Source organism: Nannobrachium achirus (genome assembly GCF_963921795.1).
Source record: "Nannobrachium achirus genome assembly, chromosome: 18".
In the NCBI taxonomy this organism is placed as follows: Eukaryota; Metazoa; Chordata; class Actinopteri; order Myctophiformes; family Myctophidae; genus Nannobrachium; species Nannobrachium achirus.
Window position 1 is genome coordinate 52,979,757 of NC_137825.1, and position 15,137 is coordinate 52,994,893.

General features: G+C 39.3%; 1 protein-coding gene across 4 annotated transcripts in view; it reads right to left on the bottom strand.

Annotated features, from left to right (window-relative positions):
- The window catches only part of kansl1a (KAT8 regulatory NSL complex subunit 1a), a 249,505-nt gene extending 247,677 nt beyond the window's left edge, over positions 1–1,828 (bottom strand). For 3 of the 4 annotated variants that reach the window (XR_013962968.1, XM_080747091.1, XM_080747087.1), the window contains exon 1: positions 273–382. The gene's annotated coding sequence lies outside the window, so the exon portion shown is untranslated. Of the gene's footprint in view, positions 1–272; positions 383–1,808 lie in introns of those variants that run through there. The other variant, XM_080747088.1, reaches the window with a different exon arrangement.
- Positions 1,829–15,137: the final 13,309 nt, after the last annotated feature.

Consider the following 15,137-nt stretch of genomic DNA (forward strand, 5'->3'; position numbering starts at 1 on the left):
TCATCTTGTGGCATTCGCAGGCACGTGTACCCGTTTATGTAATGTGATTTTGGGGATTCAATATAGCTATTTCCTGGCGTTATAAGCGCAGATTCATATTGAAATCTGGCTCGCTCGGCGCTAAGTGAGTTAAGCAGTTCTTACATGTCAAATTGCACTTATTGACAGATACATGCATTGGCAAACATGTGTGGCTAATCCACTACTATACTGACATGAATAACTGGCTGACAATCTAAATACTATAAACGGCATAACAATTAAAGGAATACCTTGAACTCCATTTCTGAGAATTTCCTTGCAAATATCCCTGCAGCCATAACTGGTATTTCCAAAAGAGTAAATGGCAAAACACCTAAAAGACAAATAAAGGAAACATTAAATAAGTGTACATTAAGTTGTAGTATTACAGCACCAAGAATACTTCAACAAAATAAATGGGTTACTGAAAACAATGTCACTGAATGAATGTCTTTTCAGAGAAATGTATACAAAAATAGTGGCTAGTATGACTGAACCGACATAAATACAAATCCAGATTTTAAAATAAAATTGGAATAGAATGATACAAATAGCCCATGTTACAAGGGCTTAACTGATAAGTATTCGCTTTTTTTCTCCTTAGTGTCATTTTTGTAAAGTATTACATAAAATGACGGAACATGTAAAGGTCTAGCTAAGCCAGCCGAGTTTGATTTGAAAGAACAAGAGCGCAGGGAATGTAACGGCAGTAGTAGCAGACGAAGAAGAAAATGCTTACGAACGCAAGCAACATATTTCATGCATTTAAGTTGAGAAAAATAAATAAACGTTAAAGTATTGTGACGCCCACAATTCACTTTAAAACCTAAAAAAGTATATAACACGCCCTCAACCTGAATACTATGCCAATGAGTTTGTTTTTCTTTGTAATTCAATTAATAGTAACGTTACTTTCCCCGTAAGCTAGCTGGGCTGGCTGGCTACATTGGCTAGCGTTGGACATACTGATATCATATGGTGTCATTTTTGTCTGAAACGCAAACAGGTTTTCTTTCCATGAATTTAAGATGATCCATTTTAACTTGAATATCATTTTTGCATGCCTGACAGAGTTGGTAAAACGATCAGTTCTCATTTCAAGCCCACTACACAGCAGTGGTGGAAAGTAACTAAGTACATTTACTTAATACTGTACTTAAATACAATTGAGGTATTTGTACTAAAGTATACTTCAGTATTTCTAATGTCCAATATTTTGTAATTCTACTCCTCTGAGACAAATAATGTACTTACTATGTACTTACTATAATTGGAAAACTTAGTAACTAGTTACTTTTCTGCCTAATGAGTACTTTCACTTTTGATACATTTTGATGCCAATACTTTTGTACTTTTACTCGAGTACATTTTGAATACTGGACGTTGACTTGTAACACTATTTCTATATAATGCAGTATTGATACTTTTTTTCTTGGGTAATAAATGTGAGTACCTTTTCCACCACTGCCACACAGTTAGTTAAAAGGTGTCTTGGAATGTGTTATGGTCTCTGGTCACTGGCCAGGGCAAAAGTAAACCCTATGCAGTCCAAGCACAGCTAGCCAGCATGCTAACGCTTGTTAGCTTCCCAATCCCATACTGACTTACGATGGAACAGTGTACCGTTTTATTCTTTGCAATGTTTGTCAGGAAAAAACGTGCAAAAAAAAAATCCAAACGCCTCAAAGCTGTCCCCAAGAGACCCAATTAAACGAGTGTCTTTTTCCCCGTCACTGGCAACGTTAAAATGTGTTTTGCAAGATTAATAAAGACAAAATCTTACTTACCTGCTTGTCCTGTTACTAACCGTTGACGACTTGATAACAACCCGCCCTCGGCGCCGTGATTGGTCGAGGCTTTGAATCGGCGACTTTCACTGGCTGTCGCCGCTGTCAATCAATGCAAATACCCCCGTACAGCGGAAATGTGGACCCGAACTTCAAGAAACTTCATTATCCTCAATTATTTTCCTTCTGAATGATATTAAATTGTTTGTTTCCCAATTACCCCAATCACACTGTTACTGCATTGGCTGTGTTCTGAAATGAATGCTGTGAACTCAAAACGCTCGCCATCTATTCACAGTCCAGTTCAACTGCATTCTGGCCTAATAGCTATCTATAAAATGCATTATTTTTTAATGTATGGTCATTAGCATTGTGCACAAAAACGAGCTGCTCAGCTCATCTAGGCCAATTTGTTTGACAATTTAGAGAGCCAGCCAGCAACCATATTTTACTCCACTGTTGACCAAATAAATGCATTGTTATTGTTGTAGCCTGTGTCAAAAACTGCCTGTGAAGTAATTCCTATTCCTGTTAGCTATTACTATGCCGTGGTTTCCCCCCATGATCAACATTTTTACTAACACCCAAGCAGGTCATTGCCTAAGCTAGATTTAAGCAAACATGCTTTACAAGAAAGCCTTGCATAGGATGTAGTTTGAGTGATAAAAATGGAAGGAACAAGGAGATGGTAACCACAGTGAGGGAGGGTAGAGTTAGATGGCAGCCAGATGGCCAGACTGTGGTAGGCTACTGTGATCTTGGCATTAAAGCAGGGGTCTTCAACGTTTTCAGGCCAGGGACCCCTTAACTGAGAGACAGATGAAGCATGAATATTGTATAAATGCGTTATGCAGAATTGCGGATTTTCATTGACTTGTTTGACAGCACTGTCATCAGTCTATGTTGGATTCTTGTTCATATTTTTGTCAGACATTTAGCCTCTTCAATCGTCGAGACATAGTAAACTTGACCTTTCACTCTGTACTTGGTCTGCTCTTTTTTTACCTCTACACCAAACCTCTGAAAATAGCCGATCTACAAGCTCTCAACGCCTCGCAGCGTGAGGCGTTGAGAGCTTGTAGATCTGCTATTTTTGGCTTAAGTTCTCCTCAGAATAGGGATGTGAGGGTTCACATTTTTAATTGAAAATAATTATCCTATCACACAAGGATTTGGTGGCCCCCCTGTAGTAATTCTGAGGACCCCCTAGGGGTCCCGGACCCCCTGTTGAAGACCCCTGCATTAAAGTGTAATCCAGTATCCAGAATTTGACCTTTATATTTAACCCATCCTAACTATTAGGAGCATATATTGCTCAATTAACGCCTTTACTAAATGCCAAGAAGAAACAGAAACCTTCCAGTTCGCAGGTATAGGCTACTGACTCCCAGGTCCTGGCCTCTTGAATTAGGTTACAGACTGAGTGTTTGTGAAGCTGCAGTCTTAACTGTTTAATTAAAGTTGGATAATTTATATTTAAAATGCATATCTATCATGATCTATAACCTGCCAGTGCAGGTGCCAGTGCTGCTTACGCTCACAACACAACACCAGATGTTCAAGGGCAGATGTCCAACTAACTTTAGGACAGTTGCTGCCTGGGTACAAAGTGCTGCTGCTGACTGCTATTCGGCTGTTAAGTATGACATCATTTTGTAGGCAGAGGAGAATTTCTGCCCCCAGTTTCCGTGAATATTTTTACTATTTTTACTATTTACACATTTTTCTTCTCTTTGTTATTGAAAGGAAGGTGTTAGAATGATACTTTAGTCGTTATTTTTTAGTCGTTGTTTTTTGAAATAGCGAGGGACAGAAAATGCTCTGGGGGCAGATTCTCCTCTGCCTATAATGATGTCACGGCTTAAAAGCCCCCATAACACACAGCCAGGGGCGTCACAAGGGGTAGGAAAGTGGGACTGAGTTACTGGGGCCCAAGGTGGAGGGGCCCTAATAACTTTATCTATTGAAAAATAGCAGATATACAAGCTCACAGCGCGGCACCGAGTGCCGCGCTGCGAGCTTGTAGATCAGCTATTTTTGAAAAGTTGTGAAAATGTGTGAAAATCTTTGAATATATGTATTTTTTAAGCGAACATTTCGAACTCAGATTTTGCTTCTGGGGGTCCCTGGAACTAAATATTTTGAGATCGGGGTCCGTGGCCAAATACATATCATCTTGGGGGTCCTTGACATAGGTTTCTTGCACACATTTTTTCGCGATTTTTCAAAAATAGCAGATATACAAGCTCGCAGCGCGGCACTCGGTGCGCTTGTATATCTGCTATTTTTCAATAGTTAACATTGATGGGGGGCCCGCAGTGAATCCTTGTACCCAGGGCCCAGAATTTGGTGTGACGCCCCTGCACACAGCAGCCACAATGACATACTCTAAACACTTCTTGAGTAGACTGCTAACATGTTTTAGAATGTATTTGCTTACCCTATTATGTAGGGAAGGAAAGAGCCGTACTTCATGAAAAAGCTCTAAGCAGACTATTTCCATTTAAAAAATAAATGTGACCATCTTGTAAAAAAATGTTTACTTAATCAGCAGTAGATTCATATTTTTTGTTTACTAAAGAGGTGTAGAGACTCCTGCAATGAATACTATCTGAATATGGAGCATTGACCTTTAAAAAAAAAAGAAAAAACATTATGTTTTTCATGATAACGCTATTTTTTTTCTATTATTTTTGTAGGCTATTTATTTATTTGGATAATTGTTAAATTCACAGTCAATTGTGAACTACCTTTTGTGTACTTGAATAAAAGTAAACACAATGCTTAAATTGGTCAGTTTCTTTTTCTTGACCAACTGAATTGTGCATGGGATAGGCAGCCTCATCAGAGGAGGCAGCATGCAATGATTTAGAGGTCAGCGTTGCAAGGTCAGTGTTGCAATTCCAAAATGTTTTCTATTTTATTTTACTGTTTTTATTTAGGCCTATTATTAATGCCAATAATGGCATTGTGTAACTACACATAAGCAAATATATTTAGGCCTATTTATTTTTACAATGACAGGTCCACAATATGCAACAAAACATCTCTATATCCACCCTGGCTTGTTTCCCTGGATATTGTGTTTCGTTGCATGATTGACATTGACACAGCTGTGGGGATATAAATCTACCTCTTCAGTCAGTTGACGTGCATCTCTATAACCTCCACCAACGTAATGGTCAGATTGGTGACACGTCCCATAAATTTGGCATAACTGACTTTCTTTGCACTATAATTTATTGGATTTCTTGGCAGCCGGCGAGATTAATCTTGCCAGGGCTTCATCGGAGACGGCTCGATTCGCCAATGGGTTTCATTTCTAGCTGTCGTGACACAGAACTGCAATCTGGCCTTTATTACTATAGCCTGAAGCTGTTCCTTAGATTTATCTCTAGCCCCACCCTTTAGCTATAAAACACCATTGACCCTTTCCCAATATTTCTCTGTTCAACCGTCCCCCACTATTGTTGCTTTCCTGGAATCCTATACCTGTTGTCTAATTGTTCATAAGTTGTTCATGGAGGGTACAGGTAAGACTGGTGAAAAGTAATGCTCTTATTACATATACATATACTCCTTGTACTTGCTCTATTACGTTTGTTGTATTTGTATGACTATTGTCACTTTATTGTACATGCTAAAGGATTGTAAACCCTGCAAAACGTCAATACAGTTTATTTAAAAATGTAAGACTGGTGTCAATGAATGGGGTAGACTAAGGCCTTTATTGTCCAGATTAACTGGACGGATGGCTGTTCTGCTTATTTCTCAAGCTCCCCACAATTCAGTTTCCTAGCCTGGATCCAGCCCAGAGTGGACTGCTTCAGGCTGATAATCAGGCTAGGTGTTTCCTCTACTATTTCTGTAAGTGAATTTAGGTTAGGATCTGGAGTATACAGGTGTATGAATTCCCTGAAACCTCAAAATATAAATGCAGTGGCACACAGTGGCCACTAGATGGAGGTGTGACTCCACAGTCATCAGCTTCCTCAACATTCTGTCATGCAGGCTTCCAACAGTCTGATCTGTTTAATGGGACCCGCAGTGTCCTGGCCAGCATGGATGGATGGGAGTTTACACATGGGACACAATGCTCTCTATCTAGCGTGTCACGAATGTCTCAAATGTAACAGACATGCAACCGATATAGTCCATGGGCCATACGAGTTGTCGGTATCAAAAAGGTGGCAAAGGTTACCATGCATTTTTGAAAAGGTCTATATCTGTAGATTATATTTTGGTATGATAACCCTTTCTTAGACACAGCTAAATTGGTGTTATCAGCCGCTAGAGTTGGTGTCCCATTAACTTTACATTACAGGGAAAAAAAGCTAAAAATTAATCTGCTTTAAGTAGCATAAGAGGGGTCAAACTAGGGGGTTTTCATGATGCTGAATCCATTGCAAGCATCTGTTTTGCACGAAAAACATTCCTGTGGCTAAAACAACCCCCACAAAAGTGTGAAAAGTGATGACTCATCACTTTTCATCACTAAACTATAGTCTTGTGGGACAGTTTTTAGCCCAAGGAATGTTTTTTGTGCAAAACAGATGCTTGCAATGGATTCAGCATCACGAAAACCCCCTAGTTTGACCCCTCTTATGCTACTTAAAGCAGATTAATTTTTAGCTTTTTTTCCTGTAATGTAAAGTTAATGGGACACCAACTCTAGCGGCTGATAACACCAATTTAGCTGTGTATAAGAAAGGGTTATCATACCAAAATATAATCTACAGATATAGAGCTTTTCAAAAATGCATGGTAACCTTTGCCACCTTTTTGATACCGACAACTCGTATGGGCCATGGACTAATAATGCATTTGGATTCAGTTCTCTAACCACAGTGCTTTTGCCACCAAATCACGAGTCTGGACTAACTGGCAATGTGTAGAGAGATCAAATAAGCAGATGGAACTGAGAAACAACAGAAATACCAATCATTTTAGGAAGTCACACTCACATCACTACACAATATTATATTATTGTATGTAATATTCTCTAATAGAGATTTTTCTTTTCTTTTTGTACAACAGTTGTCTTATCAACTGTGCATGGTTGTCAGAATGGATTGTAGGCCTGCTTGTAATCAAGTGTATGTGTAGGGGGGCGCACAACCCTAAATACATATAATGTTCAAAAAGAGAAAACAAAATGTCCATGTACATTTACTTAAGACAAGTACTAAAGTATGTCCAATTTTCTATACTTTAATTTAACACTACATCTCCACAGATATTGTACTTTTACTCCGTTCTAATTATTTAGTTACTTTGTAGATTTTGATTATTATTACAAAACATGCATTAACCACTTCAGCCCTATATACATTTAGGCCAATTATTGTATAAAGATCTTTATACATTTTATAGGCGACATATGAAAACCTGTGAAATGGGACATTCTGCGTACTTTCTACTTTTCGTAGGACTTTAAGTAGGCCTGTGTTCTATTTGTCTGTCATTCAATGTTATATGAGATACTTTAATGGTTTCCAGTGGAAATAAGCTTAGATTTTTCATGGATCTCCTTTTAGTAGACCTTGTACCAGTGAACTGTACCGTCATGAAACTGTACCTTTTCCTATGCAAACTTCTAATAAAGTCTTCAATCAATCAATCAATGATATATACGTTTGTAGCCTACTTTTACTCAAGTATACATTTTTAATTCCAGAAATTTACTTGTAACAGAGTATTTCTACATTGCAGTATTGATACTTTTACTTAAGTAAAATATTTGAGTACTTTTTCCACCACTCAATCTGGCAAGCCTTCGTCAAAGAAAGGGAGACGCCCACTCGGTCTGTCTCTCTTCCCTCGAAGAGAGAGCGTAGCCATCATTGACTCTTGTCTCGAGAGATTGCCGGTGTCCTGATAGTACAAGTTCACATGTGCAGACTTATCAGCATGATCGTGTGTTTGGACCTCGCTCATAACATAGGCCTGCATGGCATTTTCTCTCCTCGCTCCCTGGCCCTTCTTTCGTGTACAATTAGGTGAAAGAAAAATGCCTGAGAGACCCGGTGGCCAACCTTTACAAAAGAAATGAAATTCATGGAATCCATGTGAAATGTCACCAGTAATGAACCTGAAAACCCTTATCCCAACCCGATCATTGTGTGGACATAATCCCCGTGTCCTGATTTCTCTCCGGGTTACTTTCCCTTTAGGTCTACGGCTTGTGATCTGAAGTTATAAATATAGATATTCCCTTTTGTCTCGGACCGTGGAAGAAAATGGCCAATGTTTGACGGGGTACAGGAGTGACATATTTATAAACACTTCGGTTCAGTGTTACTGCCCCTTGAGCCGCATACTAAAAGGATCACACAATACTCAAAATGTATTTTGTGTGTTCTGCAGTCTCAAGGGCTTGAAGAACCAACATAGTCATAGAAATCATCACTTTCGGGCAGAAACCTTGTATCTCCAAGTTTCAAATTTGTAAAATCTTTCACAAAGTAAAGCCCTGCTTCATCACACAAGGCCGTCGCACAAAAGTAGTGAAAACAGCAGATCTACAAGCACACAGCGCCTCGCGTTGTGTGGTGGTAGACTGGCTGTTTTCACTAGTTTAAGTCATTTTTAAAATGATAAATACAAAAACAAACGGTTTTGGACATACAAGGTTTCCACCCGACAACGATGAAATGTCATTCAGAGTGCAGCCTTCCACTCTGTACCTGGTAAGACTCATTTCAGATGTGCCCCAGGCCAGCTACTGCAGATAGTCTTTAACTCTTCTTCAGTCAAAGCCAGCGTTCACATTATTGTCCTTAACGCTATAGCATCCCTATTCTGGTACGAACATTCTGCAAAAAATATGACATCTACAAGTTCTTAACGTGATGTCGATCGGCCATTTTCGGCAAAGCGATTCAACAAAGTATATAGGGTTTTAGTTGGTTAAGATTTAGTAAGTTCAGAATCAAAGATGTTTATTTTTCTTTTGAACGAATTAAAGCTGTATTTATATTCTTTGTGAATAAAAGTTTGCCCAATCTGTATGGCGGAGTATGTTACATACAATATAACTTATACAATTGGGGTGGTTGCATTTTGCCTCCCTCCTTTTCTCTTGAGACATTTAGATCCTTTGTCTAGGTTAGACACAGCATTTGACAACATCCTGTTTTCTGGTTTGACACGAATTCAGCCCTGAGGGTCAAAGTTTTATTTCTACCATGAGCGAGCAGGCAGGTGCTGTTCGCTCAGTGGTAGAACATCGAGCCCTTGTGCAGGAGACCACGGTTCAATTCCAGGGTAGAACACTAGCCTTGGATCAAGACTATCAAGTAAGTAAAAGTCAGACTCGGTAATATGCATCTCTGATAGTCTTGATCCAAGTACATAGTACATAGTACATAGTGCAGTTTTAAGTAAGTCCATATTCAGCATTTGTGTTCATTAATGAATGATACCATTCTATAAACATCTTTGAAGGTACAACAGCTGTCATCCCAAATGTCTACTGGACTACCTATCACACAATTATGTTAAAGTTTGTGAGTCCCTAATTGACATCAACACCCTGTTCCATATGATCTCTCTATAATTACACAGAATCTGGTAAATGGTGCATTAATATTGTGCCTTCATCCAAAGTGCTTCACAATGTGTATAACATTAAATGACTGATGGAGGAAGAGGTAGCCATGCTAGGCACCAACCCAGGGGCGTCATTTGGGTATGGCAGGGGTATGCAGCTGCCATACCCTGGGTCCAGGGGGGAAATAAAAGTTACTTTTAAATATAAATCCATGAATGTCTCGTCTATCTGCGCTGGTTATTATGTTGTTAAATTACAGTAAAACAACTTTGCAAAATGTAACACAATGGTCACTTTAACTATTCTCCACACTTCTCCCCATCTTGACAAAATGGTATATTCTCAGGTTCCGCAGGTCAGCTGCACAGGTGCAATGCATTATTGTTAATTGTGGCACATTTACTAACATGCCAAGTTTAGCTGCACTTGAACAACCGTTCCAGGCTGCCATATCCAGACCAAGCAACAGTAGAAACCTGTGTAAAAAACGGCCAAAATGCTCATGGGAGCAGTTTGGGCCTGGGTTCAGTGTCCCGGGAACCTTACGTTTCCCATGGGAGGCCACTCCACCTACTGAGCCAGTGTGAGATTTTAAATCACAAGCATTTATTTATTTATTTATTTGAAAATGTCAATAGAGCATTGCAGCGACTCGTTTTCGAGGGGACCACACTTCTCATCTTATGCTACTTACTGTATGTATGTTAGTGTAGATTTGTCTTGTTAATTTCACTCTGGTCATGTAAAACAGACTACACAAGTGTGACTTTATTGTCTCTAAGTTAAATTCATTGAGCCATATGGAATTAATAATAATTTTTGATAGTCAGCAGTAGGCCAGGAATTTGGCCTTCTGCCCCTCAAAAATGATTTGCAACCAGTCTTTTTAGTCCGGGAAAAAAAGGGTGATTTTTGGCTGAACGTGGTTTCGTCGGTAAAAGTTTTTTTCTCAACTGATTCTTGTAGCTTGGGGTCACCTCTTAAGGATTCAAGATGATGACCAGTGATATCCATTGAGCATTTATTATTATTATTATTTGGCTCCCATCGACTTTCTATACAGGAGGAAAATACCCAGAAAAATATTTTTTTTCTGGGTATTTAAGGAGGATCTGAGGGGTCTAACTAGGGGTTTGTCATGATGCTGAATCCATTGCAGGCATTTGTTTTGCACAAAAAACATTCCGTGGGCTAGAAATGGCCTCAGAAAACAATACACGTATGGGTGAGTATTCATGTTAGTCGGAGGCCTTAGGGTTTTTTTTCTTGTGCTAATCAGTCTAAAAGTGCAAAATGTTGCACAGATGTAGCTCAGGGCTTGCTCTAATGATTTAGCTAGGGTGCCCGAGTCTGCGACATTCGGGGTCGCCACAGCGGCCAAATCAAGTTGGGCTCCCATCGACTTTAGTGATGAAAAGTGATGAGTCATCACTTTTCAGAGTTTTGTGGGTGTTGTGGTGACCCCGAAGGTCGCCGACTCGGGCGCCCTAGCTAAATCATTAGAGCATGCCCTGAGCTACATCTGTGCAAAACTTTGCACTTTTAGACTGATTAGCACGAGAAAAAAACCCTAAGGCCTCCGACTAACATGAATACTCACCCATACGTGTATTGTTTTCTGAGGCTATTTCTAGCCCACAGAATGTTTTTTTGTGCAAAACAAATGCCTGCAATGGATTCAGCATCATGACAAACCCCTAGTTAGACCCCTCAGATCCTCCTTAAATACCCAGAAAAATATTCTTTTTCTGGGTATTTTCCTCCTGTATAGAAAGTCAATGGGAGCCCATGTTTCAGGCATTAAGGGGTAATACAAAATGCTCAATGGATATCACTGGTCATCCTCTTGAATCCTTAAGAGGTGACCCCAAGCTACAAGAATCAGTTGAGAAAAAAACTTTTACAGGCGAATCCACGTTCACCCCCACGGCTCCCGGACTGCTGTGATCTTACCCAAGTCTGTCAACATTTTGGTCCTCTCCATATTTGAGGTATATTCATATGAAAAAGAAAAACCCCTGCACACTGTCTTCAAATGCAACAAAAAAGATTTAATGGGAATACACACTTACACAGTATTCAGTATATTCCCATTAAAGCTTTTCTTTTTCAGTGCGTTTGACCCTCTTTTGGTCTTCTCCTCGACACACATGTCACCTTGGGTGTGCAAGAGACTTGCTTTTTAGGTAATATCACAGGTCTAACTTGGTCACAGGTTGAAGTGTGCCCTATGCTTGGTTTTTTAGGTGTACTATCAGAGATTCTTGGCTTGTGTGAGATACTCTTGGACAGCATAGCCTACTCAAGGCGTCTGATTCTCTTAAATTGGAAAGATTCTTGTCCCCCTTCCTTTGGTAGCTGCATCTGAGAGGCCATGTATTTTCTTTCTTTCTTTCTTTCTTTCTTTCTTTCTTATGTTGATCAGCAGACCATGCCCTTAATGTTTGAATTCCAGATTTTGCATCATCGAAAACATGGTCATCATATGAATCATATGATATGATGTTGCATGATCTTTGTGCTGTGATGAACCTGACTTGTATATGTGTCCTTGTTTTGCTCTGGTTGTCTTGGGAGGTGTTTTGTTAAATTGTGACTCTGCTTTTACTTTATAATCTATTATTATTATCATTAATCTATATGTATTTTCAAATGTTATACTTGTCTGTCTTTATTGTCCTTTTTGAATATGTAATATGGATCGATACATACATTTTGTGTCGAAATAGTAATACTATGTATTGAAAGATTTATACATTTAATTATTTATGTGGCTTAAAATCATTGTTTTGTTTGATGGCCGTCATGCCCTGGCATTCAAAAATGCCTTCAAAAATGTATATATAGTGCAGGCGTTTCGGGCAGTATTTTGATGTAATCGTGCACTTTATGAAAGAAGCATGAAATTTGGCACACAGTTAGAACATGCAATATGGAACATTTTTGGCTATAGGGGCATCGCAGATTTGTCTTGGGAAACTTGTGGGAGCCAATCAAAGTTGGGCTCTCATAGACTTTACAATAGAGTAAAATAATACAAAAAATAAATATGCTTTAAGTAGCATGTGAAGGGTCAAACTAGGTGTTGATTCTGAATCCAATGCAAACATTTGTTTTGCAGGAAAAACATTCCTTGGGCTAAAAACGGACACCATAAAAGTGATTTATTTTTTATTATTCTTTTTTCTGCCTTTGTATTTGATGTTATGCTTTTGAAACTGATATTATCCTAGATAAAGTACTATGTTCTATCCGTCTGTCTTTCAATGTTATATGAGATACTTAAAGTGTGGTTCCTGTGGAAATAAGCCTCGGCTTTCTAGGATCTCCTTTTAGTTGACCTTGTACCAGTGATTTGTACTGTCATGAAACTGTACTTTTCTCTATTGCAAACTTCTAATACATTCTTCAATCAATCAATAAAACTATGGTTTATTGATGAGTCATCACTTTTCACAGTTTTTTGGCGTCCGTTTCTCGGAAAGGAATGTTTTTCGTGCAAAACAAATGCCTGCATTGGATTCAGAATCCCGAACAACACCTAGTTTGACCCCTCACATGCTACTTAAAGCATATTTATTTTTTGTATTATTTTACTATATAGTAAAGTCTATGAGAGCCCAACTTTGATTGGCTCCCACAAGTTTCCCAAGACAAATCTGTGATGCCCCTATAGCCAAAAATGTTCCATATGGCATGTTCTAACTGTGTGCCAAATCTCATGCTTCTTTCATAAAGTGCACGATTCTTGCCTGAAACGCTCGGACTAAAATGAAAATAATTCCAGGCCTGCCTGTAGTAACAAAGGATGTTTGTGACTACTGATCAAGTATCATCATTTATATAATAGTAATAATATGTATTGAAAGATTTATTGGTTTAATTATTTCTGTGGCTTAAAATCATTGTTTTATTTGATGACCTTCATGCCCTGGCATTTGGCCGTTGTGCCCTCAACAATTTATATGTTGCCGCGCCCATAATATGACAAAATTCCAGGCCTACTCAGAAGTAACAAAGGATGTTCGTGACGGGGACTGCCCTTAAGTCCGACATCTCATTACTGGGGACTCAGATTACTCCGACGATGATTAGGGTTAGGGCCGATTCATACTCTACTTTTAGAGCCGAATTTATTTCGGTTCGGCTCTGTCTAAACTATATGGGTATGGATATGGATATGGGTACCGTCATTAATTCGGCTGTTCGGTGCCACAGAGAATTTGTGTACTCCCCGAACCAACCTGAAATAAATTCAGCTCAATAGGTGGAGTATGAAACAGCCCTTAGGGTTAGGTTTAGGCATAGTTTTACTGATGTTAGGGTTAAGGTTAGGTTTAGGTACCGTCAGACTAATGGGACGTCGGAACAGTGACACAGACGTATAATTTATAAAACACAAGGCATTGGGGAAAATACACCAACATCACAGTAAATTTTATTATACATTACAGTGCCATTTGAAATTCTACTAATAAATAGACATTTGTTTATTTCACATTTAACAACCAAAGCGCACGTATAGTAGGCCTATACAGTAACTCGAAAGGCATGGTAATGATCAATAGCAACTGACATCATAATTGGTTTGAGTGAGAAAGATGAGGTACATATACAATGTTTAACAAAAAAACGCAAGCGTGTTATGTTGGCAGTGCAGGAATGTAGATGGTAATAGTGCTGATCACAATGATAATACGCTCATATGACTTACAGTGTGTGGTTTTCATCATTTGGTTCAGTTCATGTTACAACGTTGTATTTCACAATACACAGAATACCGCCCAAGACTCTACTGGATTTCTATATGCTCTGCCGTCTTGTTGTGTGTACCACAAAACCAGTATTTGGAAATCGTGCAGCAAACAAACACATCTATGTATAGCCCCGCTAAAATCGAACGCTTCTAGACGCAATTCCACTGATATAGATTGTAAATGGAAGGAAAGTAGATGACGGCTAGTAGGCTGTCCTTCTCAGTGACCTTCGGTCCCCGAGAATTGGCGTGGTGTATAATGGGGGACCGCAAAAGCGAGTTATATCATAGTGCATGGAACGTGTTTGACCTTTCTGGCAAGGAAATTAACACATGACAGCATGGGGGCACCGATAGAGAAAGACAGCACGACGCCAAATAAATGAACACTGTGTGAACTCACAATCGTTTGTGACCGCGAAATAAAAGTAACATTTTGAAAAGTTCATTATAATAACTTAGCCACCGCCCCCCTAACAGGAGGGCCATTCAAGTCCAGTGTCAATAATGGGATTTAAGTCAGTTCAGTGCGGTCCAGCGGCACTAGTCACAAACTCACATTGATGCAAAGAATAGCAACAAAACAGTGAAACACAGTACAAGCTGGAATATAGCACGGTATTTCTATGGCAGGCAAAACTTATAAGGCAGGGGTCTTCAACGTTTTCAGGCCAAGGACCCCTTAGCTCTGAGAGAGATGAAGAAGGGACCCCCACTACATATCGGCAGATGTACATGGATTATTTCTTAAACAGTTTAGACTTGACAGCGCTATCATCAGTGTAGGTTGGATTAGTGTGTATTTTCATATATTTAACCACTTGAACTGTCAATACCTACTAGTCCGCTCTTTTCCCTCTACACCAAACCTCTGTGCCAAAAAATAGCTAATGTTCCACTAAGAATAGGGATGCTAGTTTTCAAGTGATCAAACATGATCACACCAAGATTTGGCGGACCCCCTGTAGTAACTCTGAGGACCCCCTAGGGATCCCGGACACCCCTGTTGTTGAAGACCTCT